This window comes from Pollicipes pollicipes, unplaced genomic scaffold (assembly GCF_011947565.3).
Source record: "Pollicipes pollicipes isolate AB1234 unplaced genomic scaffold, Ppol_2.1 Scaffold_6052;HRSCAF=7182_pilon_pilon_pilon, whole genome shotgun sequence".
Classification (NCBI taxonomy): Eukaryota; Metazoa; Arthropoda; class Thecostraca; order Pollicipedomorpha; family Pollicipedidae; genus Pollicipes; species Pollicipes pollicipes.
In genome coordinates, this window is record NW_023596805.1 from 15,819,428 (window position 1) to 15,831,468 (window position 12,041).

The following is a 12,041-nucleotide window of genomic DNA, read 5'->3' on the forward strand; positions in this document are numbered from 1 at the left end:
CGCGGGCGATCCGTTATTAACATACTAGCATGCAAAATAACAGTTGATATTATTTTCAAGCACTTAAACTCACAGCTCCGACACCTGTGACGGCTATGACCAAAAATGCCAATGGCGAATTCAACTCAAATCTAACAGGCGAAGCACTCTGTACCAAAAATTTGGTTTTATTTTGAACGTCTTCAAGGCACAACCGTGTCGCCCTCACGCTTACCTCCGCCCCAACCGTGTCGCCCACGATACACTCACGCTTAACGCTCCAGCCCCAACCGTGTCGCCCTCACGCTTACCTCCGCCCCTTTCCTGCGCTGCCCTCGAATCATACAGCGCCGTCAGTGCGTACAGCTGAGCCTGGTGCTATGGCTTTTTTGGCTTTTCGCGTCGATCTAGGCGTATGATCGTAGTGCAACTGCTCCTTCGGGTTTTATCCAAAGAACAACATGAGCTCGAAATGGAGCTTGCAATACTTAGAACGACGTGCCTCAGAAATTGGAAATGGGACAACACGTACCTTCAAAAAATGCTAACGTCTCTAAAACCGCCAGCAACGCAAAACGCTCCCTGCGACAAACCAAAGCTCCGCAATCCAACTACCCCACTGACCCGCAACGAAACAGCGGCCCTCGCAACGTCGCACGGCCCCTAGAGAGCACTGACCCAACAAACTCCAACAGCTGTCATCCACCCCCCAAATGCTCCGAACGACGCCCCGTCCGCCGCCGTCCTCACCGGCCCCGACTGCCCTGACGCTCCCGGGCGGCGTCGTCGTCTCGCCGACGTACCTGAGCTGGGGCGCGCGCGCTCTCCGGTGCGCCCTGCCTCGGTCGGCGCTCGCCCGCACCTGCGCGGCGCCCCTGCCGCCGCCCGCCGCCCGCCGCCCGGTCGATAGGCTGGCAAGGGTGAAGGACCGGCCCGGCCGCTGCGGCCGCGGCGCCGGCAGGCCGATGGAGGGCGCCACGGGACGGTCGGGCGGCGACGGTCGCACAGGCGGCGCCGGGACGCTGTGGAGGGAGCAGTGGGTGGTGGGGGAGTACCAGTGCTTACCGGTTGGTATAGAGGGAGCACGGAATGATGTGGGGGCGGGGGGGGGGGGCAGATCAATGTTGTGAAGAGGGAGCACGGAGTGGTGTGGGGGGGGGGGAGCACGGGGTGATGTGGAGGGAGCACAGGGCAGTGTGGCGAAGCACAGGGAGGAGACACGGGTTGCTGGGGGGAGCACGGGGTAGTGGGGGGGGGGGGGGGTGGCACCGGGTCGTGTGGGAGAGGCGCGGGGATATGGGGAGTACGTGGTGGTGTGGAGGGAGCACAGGACAACGGGGGGGGGGAGGGGGGAGCACGGAAGAGGGAGCACGGATAATGCGGAGGAGCACGGGGTTGATATGGGGCAGCACGGGGGTGGTGTAGAGGAGTACGGGCATGGTGTGGCAATATCACGGGGATCGTGTGGAGGCAGGGTGGTTTGGCAACAGTTCGGAGGTGGTTTGGCGGCAGTTCGGAGGTGGTTTGGCGGCAGTTCGGGGTGGCTTAGCAGCAGTTCGGGATGGTTTGGCGACAGTTCGGGGTGGTTTGGCAGCAGTTTGGGACTGGTTTGGAGGCAGTTCAGGGGTGGTTTGGCAGCAGTTCGGGGGTGGTGTAGCAGCAGTTGGGGGTGGTTTGGCGGCAGTTAGGGAATGGTGTGGTGAGTGGTGCGATCTTCCCCTGACAATACTGCTGGAGATGATGAGTGTTCGCGGTGTACAAATGTGGTGCTGGGTGCGGCAATATGCCGCTGCTTCTATGCGCTCTGTAGAGGTATACGCCCCCACATATAATCTGCACCAAAGCAACCTGCACGCAGCCTATGTCAGTCCTGAGCAGGTGAAGACGTCGTGCGGAGAGACTGCAGGGATACTGTTACACTGACAACTGACACATCTATGTCGTTATTTATGTAGCCGAAGTGCTATAGCATAGCTTCAGTTGTATTCAAGCTATGAAAATGATAGGGGCGGAGCAACAGTGGAGGGAGGAGAAGGGGAAGATAATGTTTTTGCCATTCAAAATTTGGTTAGACCCTTTCGCCCAAACTAAAGGCCTTGTAGCTCCGCATAAGCAACCAAAATTAATATCGAGGAGGCCCACATACCTGAGTACTAAGTCAGACCCAGAATGTCATTTCCTGCATCAAGAAGCCGTGTGTTTTGGATTACGCGATTGTCTGTATGAGTTTGGTACCTCAAGCTCTAGATCACAAGGCCCAATTTTGTGTTCAGGAGCCCTTTTACCGATTTAAGAGGCCCCCCTCTTCTAAAAAATAAGGTTCGCGTCATGCATCAGATGGCCTCAGTTCGGGATCAGGACGCCCTGTTTCGGGTTCATAATATTCCTTACGGTATTTTAAGAGCCCTTGTGAATCGTGAGTGTCCTGCTCTGAATAAGAGGGCCCTTTTTGGAACAGCAGACCTTGTCCCTGGACCGTGAGGAGCTTTGATGGATCGAAAAGACTGCTGCAGTAGTCAGAAAACATCTATTCGTGACTTCTTTCATGGTCGACATTCGTTACATGCATGCCAACACATTTGACGATTTGATAGGGAGTCACATGAACCCGGCGCCCCCCGCCCCGTGAATATGACACTTCCTGCAGGCGCCCCTTTGAGGAGGCCCCGTTCCGTCCAGTAGGCCCACTGCAAAAATATGAAAACATATTTGCAAAAATATTCAATATTTTGAACCGGGCGGCACTAAAAACAACACGTTGAAACAAGGAATGCTGCATGAAGGAACGAGATATTGCTGATTATAGGTAAGTTCATTGGCAAAGGGCTGCTAGAGGCATCCTGGAAGCCAGTGGCGGACGAAGCATTTCCCAATTGAGCGCTTAACTTCTAATTGCGTACTGAAAACCGAGTCCAGGGTGTCACAGGACGCTCAATGTATTGCGTGTCATGAAACAATCTTGCATTTCTCGGTCATTTTTGTGTGTGCCTGACAAGTTTTTCCATGTCAGTGTTAAATGCGTGCATGCTAAGAAAGGACATAACTTCTGTGAGGGGGGGGGAGGTGGCACATGCCCCCGAGGCCTTCCATGTGCATGCGCCGATGATCCAAACCACTAAAACGACTCAATGAGCTGCCCAGTTGATCACACCCGACCCCGGAAGTCGTGCGGCCGCCTGTCACAAGAGATTGTCCGCCGCCTGTCTTCCGGCCGCCCGTCACGAGAGATTGGCTACGGCGTCAGCTTTGCTAACTGAACCCGAAGCAAGATGCCGGAGTGTGTCCCAACCGAATGTGGACCAGGTAGGGCGTCCCAACCACAGGCATGGAAAACCGTAGCATGTTTTGCTCGTGGGTGAATGAGCAACGCCAAGAAGACGTGGATGTTTTCCTGGATATAGTCCGGTTCTCGGACAGTGCTTACATGCACCAAGACGGTCAGGTCAACAGCTTAAACCACTAATACGGGGCAGGCGAGCCCTGACCTGGTTCTGCAGAGGCCGAGGCATGGCGCAAAAAAACCGCGGCTTGACCCGCCGTCAACTGTCCCGGAACCGTCGGACCCCTGGGGATGTGAGGCATAATCACGTTACCCCTTGCGAGGGCGTGAAATGTGAGCACGTCGCCCCTGTGAGTATGTGAGGTGTGAACATGTCACCCTTGTGTGAACGTGAAGGGCAAGCACGTTGCCACTGGCGAGGACGTGAGGTGTAAGCGCATTGCCCTTGTGAGGACGAGAGTGTAAGCAAGTTACTCCTGCGAGGACGTGAGGTCTAAGCAGTTACCCCTGTGAGGTTGAGAACGTAGACAAAAATCCCATCACCATTTTGTGAAGTGTGATGCCGTGAAATTCTGAGGCATTTCTAGCAATCTGCTCGTTGAGGCATACTTTTCTTCCCCACAGATCTACATGGTGAATACGGTTTGATCTCCTCCATTCTGCTCACATAGGAAACGCAGGAAACGGCAAAATGACCACTGCAGTAGACGCGCAACTGAAACCGGAGCACCAATGTAGGAAACGTAAAGGTTTTCAAATTTGCGCAAAAAGTTTGCGAACTTGTGCAAAGCTGTTCAACACCGGTCAGTCAAAACCGGGCGGAGTCTCGACGCGGATAAACACGCGAAGCCAGCATCGTTTGGCGGAGGAGAGAACGGCCAGTCCTAATGGTAGGTGGGGATCGGTGCGCGAGACCGACGCACTCTCACCAGTCCTCACGGCAGGTGAGGATCGGTGTGCGAGACCGACGCGCCCTCACCAGTCCTCATGGCAGATGAGGGTCGGTGTGCGAGACCGACGCACTCTCACCAGTCCTCATGGCAGGTGAGGATCGGTGTGCGAGACCGACGCACCCTCACCAGTCCTCATGGCAGGTGAGGAGTCTGTGCGAGACCGACGCACTCTCACCAGTCCCCATGGCAGGTGAGGATCGGTGTGCGAGACCGACGCGCCCTCACCAGTCCTCATGGCAGGTGAGGGTCGGTGTGCGAGACCGACGCACCCTCACCAGTCCTCATGGCAGGTGAGGATCGGTGTGCGAGACCGACGCGCCCTCACCAGTCCTCATGGCAGGTGAGGATCGGTGTGCGAGACCGACGCACCCTCACCAGTCCTAATGGCAGGTGAGGATCGGTGTGCGAGACCGACACACTCTCACCAGTCCTAATGGCAGGTGAGGATCGGTGTGCGAGACCGACGCGCCCTCGGATGCGCTGCATGGTGGGACGTTTTCAACGTGTGTGTCGAATGTCGGCCAGAAGGGTATATGATGCAGACCGTAAGACTGAAATAGTGTGGTACATGCCAATATACCGTGCACAAGTCCCCTGGTGACCCCAACGCTCGCCGTCGCATTGCCCTTTCCGTAACCTGCCAGACATGGTCAGTGGTCCATTTTTTTAAACCGGCTCAGAATATAGCACGTTTTGGCCTCGTCTGAGTAAGGATGGGCTGTGAAATACTAACAGGACCATTGCTTAGTGTACTGTTGTGAATTGTCACCCAGAATATTTGTTTTTCGCAATCCTTCGTTACAGTGGCAATCAGTCGAAATAATTCCAAAGTTGTCTTTTTATCGACTGAAACCGCAAAAGGTGGCCAGGAAACTTTCTCCAAATGCAGTTAAGTGGGCGTTAGACGAAGATCTGTCAAACCTTTTCGCCATGTTACCTGTGTAAATATCCTATGTACATTTCCTGAGCGGTTGCGCTCAAAAGCAAAAACATACGCTGTTTTCAGCTCCGATGCATAAATCAGGGATGCGCAGGCATTTTCTCCACAAACTGAGCCATTTAGGCTTAGGCACGTTCATAATCAACTGAGGGAATTGTGAGTATTGTGTACAAGCAACAAGCATGTAGGATGCGTGCAGTTAGAATTTCATATTTTTCTTAGATCGAGAAACTTATTCTAATTCCTTCCATAGCATGTTCGACCAACCAAATTCTGAACATCAGGTATTGTGTTAACAGCTTTATGCTCATATGTGGAGAGATATGCCCGAAACTACCCTGATGTATTTCGTGAATGTCACTTCCTCACTTCATCTCTTCGTTGTTGTGTCCTGAAAAAGACATGCACTGTTGAAGTGACGTACACGGAATATATCTGTATATTTTGTTTCATATTTTTCCCTTACTGCGAGCATAATACTTTCAAGATGGTCCCTAATTTACTTGCAAGTGTTAAGCATTTTGTTATTTTAATCTGAAACAGCGGAAATATTGCTACACTTGCGCCACATGTAAGAGTATGGCGCGGTAAACTAGAACAGTGCCATAGTCTGAGCACCGCTATCGCGCGCTCACCATCGGTGTTATGACCACTGGCCATGACGTCTGCTGTCGTCCGAAATGTCCCGCGCCGCCCCGGCCTCCCCGTGACACCACTAAAAACACCGTATGATCGCACCGGGGCAGTAACTCGCTGACATGTTCTCGCAACAGAAGAAGAAGAAATGTGATGAGAATGCACAGCGCCATCACCTGTCTGAGGTTATCAGTATCCGCATCGTTCTCACCGCTGCATCCGTCAGAGAGCATGAGTCCTCAATAATGCGGTGCTGCCCAAGGCCAGCTAGGATGGACCGACACGCCGATCTCCGCAGGCGGACAGCCTCCGAAGGTTGCACCCTGTCACGGATTTTAAAGATTGATTAGGACTAATTTCAGTAAAAAGAAGATTGTAAATACTGGAAGTTGTACGGAATGATTAAGACGAGATGCTAGCATTGCGGATGGGACGATTGTTCGCGCTATAGGCCTCGCATGGGGTATTTGCGCTTAAGCGGCGTTTCGGTCAGTTAGTTCTCCGCCTATCCCCAGGTGTCAGTGAGTCCTGAGAACGACTGGACGGTGTTCAGTTGTCAGCCATGTACGCGTCGCAACCCGAATTGTTCCCTTGGAATCGCTGAGATTCTAATCGAGGCCAATCGATGAGGATTCCAGCCCCTGCCATTGAGCTGTCCGTGAAGGACAATGTACGGGAATGTCAAGGCGCGCCGACATGCATCAACTTGTCCTTAACGACCGCCAACTGCTGTGTTTCGTGCCGCTTCCCCGGTCGTGGTTTAAACTCCTGCTGGCATGTGTCATGAGACGCGACGTTTTCCTCCCCTAAAATTCGTTTAATAAGTGGTCCCTTGCCGACGCTGCATAATGTCCTGGCCCAAAGAAACATATACCTCATTCAAAACTATTGCGGGGCAAATGGATAGCAATAATTAACGACAGTAAGTACATTGCCGACAAACAATGCATAATACAATAAGCTGACGGCCGACTTGGCACGTATTGTTGCGACTTTGAACCAAGGAATGAAACGCGGGCTGCATGAATTCTTCACCAACAGGTGTGTCTCCTCGTTGCTGTCCTGATGATTTTTCGTTAATTGTCGAATGCACCATAACCTTTATTTATTTCATGTTTCCAGCCTATTATGGCATGTTTTTACATATATTTGGAGGTGCGCAGGTTGACTTCTCTCTATTCTTCTTCTCTCTATCCTCTCTCTCTTCTCTCTCTCTCTTCTCCTCTCTTCTCTCTCTCTCTCTCTCTCTCTCTCTCTCTTCTCTCTCTCTTCTCTCTCTTCTCTCTTATCTCTCTCTCTCTTCTCTCTCTCTCTCTCCTCTCTTCTCTCTCTTTTCCTCTCTCTCTCCTCTCTCTTCTCTATCTCTCTCGCTCTCTCCTTCTCTCTCCTTCTCTCTCTCTCTCTCTCTCTCTCCTCTTCTCTCTCTCTCTCTCTCTCTCTCTCCTCTCTCTCTCTCTCTCTCTCTCTCTCTTCTCTCTCTCTCTCTCTCTCTTCTCTCTCTCTCTCTCCTCTCTTCTCTCTCTTCTCTCTCTCTCTCTCTCTCTCTTCTCTCTTCTCTCTCCTCTCTTCTTCTCTCTTCCTCTCTCTCTCTCTCCTTCTCTTCTCTCTCTCTCTCTCTCTCCTCTCTCTCTCTCTCTCTCTCTCTCTCTCTCTCTCTCTCTCTCCTCTCCTTTCTCTCTCTCTCTCTCTTCTCTCTCTCTCTCTCCTCTCTCTCTCTCCTCTCTCTCTCTCTCCTCTCTCTCTCTCTCTCTCCTATCTCGCGCTCTCTTCCTATCTCTCCTCTTCCCGCTCCCTTCTCTCCTATCTCTCTCTCTCCTTCTTCTCCTCTCTCTCTCTCTCTCCTGCTCTCCTCTCTCTCTCTCTCTTCTCTCTCTCTTCTATCTCTCTAGCTCCTATAGTCTCTCTCTCTCTCTCTCTCTCTCTCTTCTCTCTCTCTCTCCCAGCTCTCTCTCTCCTCTTATCTCTCTATCGTTTCTAGCTCTCTCATGTCTCTATTCGCTGCTCTATCTCTCTCTCTTCTCTCCTCTTCTCTCTTCCTCTTCTCTCTCTCTCTCTCTCATCTCTCTCTCTCTCTCTCTCTCTCTCCTCTCTCTCTCTCTCTCTCTCTCTCTCTCTCTCTCTACTCTCTATCTCTCTCTCTCTCCTCTCTCTCCTCTCTCTCTCTCTCTTGTGTCAAGAAACGGTTAAATCAACCAATTTAATGAACCAAGTATACACAAACATATGTTAGCGCCTCCCTGGTTTACAGTGATGAAACCAATCTGAGAGTTAAGTTATTGCGGTATGAAAATCTAATTCAGAGTAGCCAGTGCCAAGAATTACGACCAGCAGCCGCCAAAGCTACCATCTGTTAATGCATGTAGCTCCATTTGTATTTGAAATGAACTTGTGAAATTACTGGGTGCGCTTATTTGGTGCAAATAATCTCCATAGCATGCCTAATTACCTCGTGCTTCTAAGGAGGCTTGGTAGGTACGCGAGTTATCGTGACCCGTTTTCGCCGTCTTTACGGTCTGGAATAAAATCCGAACGCATAACACCGATGATCCACATTGTTTGTGAAATCTGACGGATCGCCGCGGTCATCTTTCGCATATATCTGGAGAACGGACCTCGCCAGGTGCTGGCACAACCACGCCGCTGACCGCATCGTCGCTGCATACCGTCATTGAATGACGCTGACCCCTGACACGGGCTTAGGTAACCTGCCTGCCGGGTGCGTGGTGTGGGATGACAGGCTGCGTGAACAAGCGTTATGTGCTACTCTCATGAAATGAAAAAGGGCATGAAGAAACGGGACGAACGGTATCAATGATCTTGCGATATTATCAAAACCGGAGAAGCAAACTTTCAAAATTGTTCCAGAGGCTGCAAAATGTTGTAAAAAAGGTTTACGGTTAATCGAAACAAGATAGGGCATTGGCATCGCCTTCATTGTTCTCGCACGGCCCAAGAGCCCCTAGGTAGTGTTTTAGGAACTGTTCCAAAAAGTTACAGCAGGTTGCCCGAGTGGTTTACAGCTCAACGCTGCAGGGTAGCTCCTTAGTGTCATCTCATCTCCTTGTTCTTCCAAGGCACGAGAGACCCTAAATATTTATAAAAGCAATGGGCAAGAAGTGCACGCAAATGTCTCAAGCGCCCCGCTGCATCGCTACACTTCGTCGGTTCCTTGCCCGTCGGTCACTCAGTGGATGAGTAAGACTGCGTGGACGGCATCGGTATGATTCGTGACCTGGGCGTGAGGATGACGCCGCGTCGGCACGGCGTGTAGCGAGTACACGGCTCCGTGCTCTGTCAAGCTGACGATCGCAGGACCATGATTGGCTCCGCGCTCTGTCAGGCTGATGATCGCAAGACGATGGATTGGTGGTTCGGCTGGACCGTCGGTGAGCACTGAAAGACGCCTTCAGCCTGCTGTCCGTATGACACGCTTTGCCAATGCATCTGTCTGCCCTGCTAGGAACCCCTCTAACATGGCTATTGGCGGCTGTGGGGATGGCCTCTGGGCTCTGACGTGCGCATCTGTCTGCCCTGCTTGGGGACCCCTCGAACATAGCTTATCGGGGGCTGTGAGGAGGCCTCCGGGCTGACGTGGGCATCTGCCCTGCTGCGAGAGCCCCCTCTGACAAAGCGTCGTCAGCTACATGCTCGCCGTGCGCCGTGCTCAGGCCCGCAACCACCGTCAGATCCTGTTGCTGGCAGGCACAGACGAGGGACGTGTTGACCCATGTCGATCTAGCCTTTTGAAATTGCGCAAAAGCCTGACGACCTTCATTGCGTCCGCCACCGCAGTGTTGACGGGCGACTGCCCCGAATGCCAGGTGCGGTTGAAGAGCTGAGGAGGTTTTCTGTTCTTCATCACATCCTGGATTTCACCCTCCAAACCCACCAACCTTTCAACCATCAGAATAGCCATGCACAAGCAGAGGCCAATAACGTTCATAGCTCTTGAAGCAGCTTTGTCACGCGTCAAGGTTAAATGGGGCTATCTGAGTTCGTATCGTGTAGAAAAGCAGACAGAAGTTCAAGAAACTCTGGATGTGAGTAGCAGAGTTCGAAGGTCGGAGTGGAGATGTGGGCCGTAAGTTTACCAGATAATCGCCTGGCGGGAATACTGCTAGGGTAGGTAGGCGAGAATGATGCCACGACGTTGTCGCGCGTCTCGCACCGTACCCATGACAGGATTGCAGGTGGAGTTTCCCCAAAACTGTGCGCGTGCGTTTGTTTTGTGAGGTACATGCGAAGCGGACGACGCCTACTTGCTCGTGACGTATGTTATGGCGCGATGAAGGGCAGTGTTCCAAGATGTCGGACTCAGGCAGACAAGGACATTGCGAGGAGGAAGACGCAAACTCTCCTTAGCTGACATATTGGCACGATTATTGCCTTCAATGCCACCATTACATGGGGATCCGCATGACAAAAACGACAACAATTGGGGAACGTGTGGGGGAAGTTTCCCGGAATTGGACAACAACTGGATTGAAAAGATGTTTAGATATTTGGCGGAGATGTTTCGCGGAGAAAGCGTGAAGCAAATGAAGTGAATGAGTGCAAATGATAGTTTGGCGGTGTTGCTGACTGCACATGACGAAGGATGACATCAATGGTAGGTAATTCAGCAAATAAAACATCGTGCGGGGTGTACCCCCGGCGCTGGGACGGGCACGGGGTAGTTCGGCCCACTCATGGCTGGCACATGCAGTCGGTCCCGGACAAGCGGGGCGTCGTGAGGATGCAGGGCGAGGTGAAATGGAGAATACGTGGGCTGATGCCGGTTAGCTGGTTATGAGTTCACAGTAGAGCAGCTGGCACTCCGCACGAAGAAAACACCCAACCAGACCCCCCCCCCCCCCTCCCCCGATTGATTTTCTTAATGCGATTAACTAGTAAATCCTAACAAAGCCCAACAACGCGGGACCCGCTCCAGAGACGCCAGGGTGCGGAGTGCCACCATGGCCGGGTACAACCCTGGACCCGCTCCAGAGACGCCAGGGTGCGGAGTGCCACCATGGCCGGGTACAACCCTGGACCCGCTCCAGAGACGCCACGGTGCGGAGTGCCACCATGGCCGGGTACAACCCTGGACCCGCTCCAGAGACGCCACGGTGCGGAGTGCCACCATGGCCGGGTGCAACACCGGACGCCGCCTGGCGGCTGCAACGTGGGGGCGCAACACTGCCGCCGCCGGACGGCCACGTCGGCCACGGCTCTTGTCGACAGGTGGCGGTTGTGCCCCCCCCCCCCCCAAATCGCGTTCTAAGCTGAACGGAGCCGCCATGGAACTGGGTCCCAGATACTCTTTCAGTAAAGGTCCATCGAAATGCATCCCGCTCGTCTTTGTCTTTACTTGTTCAACTCGAAATTTACATTACTCTAGCAAAACATGCGTACAATCTTGAATAGTGACCTCGAGTTAACGACTTTCAATATTTCAGCCAACATGTCCAACGGAGACCAGTGTAGGTCCGAGATGTGCAGTCATATGGGGCCCGTCTAGGCTGCCTACCTCGGTCCCATTTGGGTATGCTACGGGCGACCCCTTGGGTCCGACATGGACAGTCCATCTAGGGGCTGGACCCACGTTGGGCTTAATTGAGACACACATAGGGCTTGCCAGAGGGTGATGGTTCAATGGCGTTGTAGTGCGGTCATTGGTTGCATTGGCAGCACTTGATGTTTCAAGCTGGGCTTATGTCCACGAATGACTGGCTGCCTGTTTCGCAGCCAGAACACTAAGGAGATAGCCTGATTAGCAATTTTGCACTAGTTACGAGCTGGAGCGTGTTCAAGAACGGATCGTATTCCTTATCAACTGCAGACAGTGCAAACTCTTTCCCACGTTCCCATCGTTCAAAGCTTGTACAGGCAGGTTTGACTTGTTCATGGATCTAGAAGCACGCAAGCGAGCTAAAAAGCTGGTATTAGTTCGCGAAAATCTGGCGAAGGCATTCAAACACCGTGTTTACAGTCCGAAAGTGATAACGACGATCCGGTCATTCACTGTCCTGAAATTGTCCACACTGAGTGTGGCTTTTGCCTTTCGAGCAGTGAGGGTTCTTTCACGCCGAGTGCGCATGTTCCACTAAGGATCTTGCGAAATTTCTATTAAGGGGTGTCAATTTTTGTTAATTATTGGGGGAAGGGGGCGAACCGAATGCTCGACAGCCAACCTGTCCCATTTCTCTCACCAAATTCAACCCGCTTTGTTTCAATTAAACGCAATCTGTGTTTTAATATTAATATAATTTAG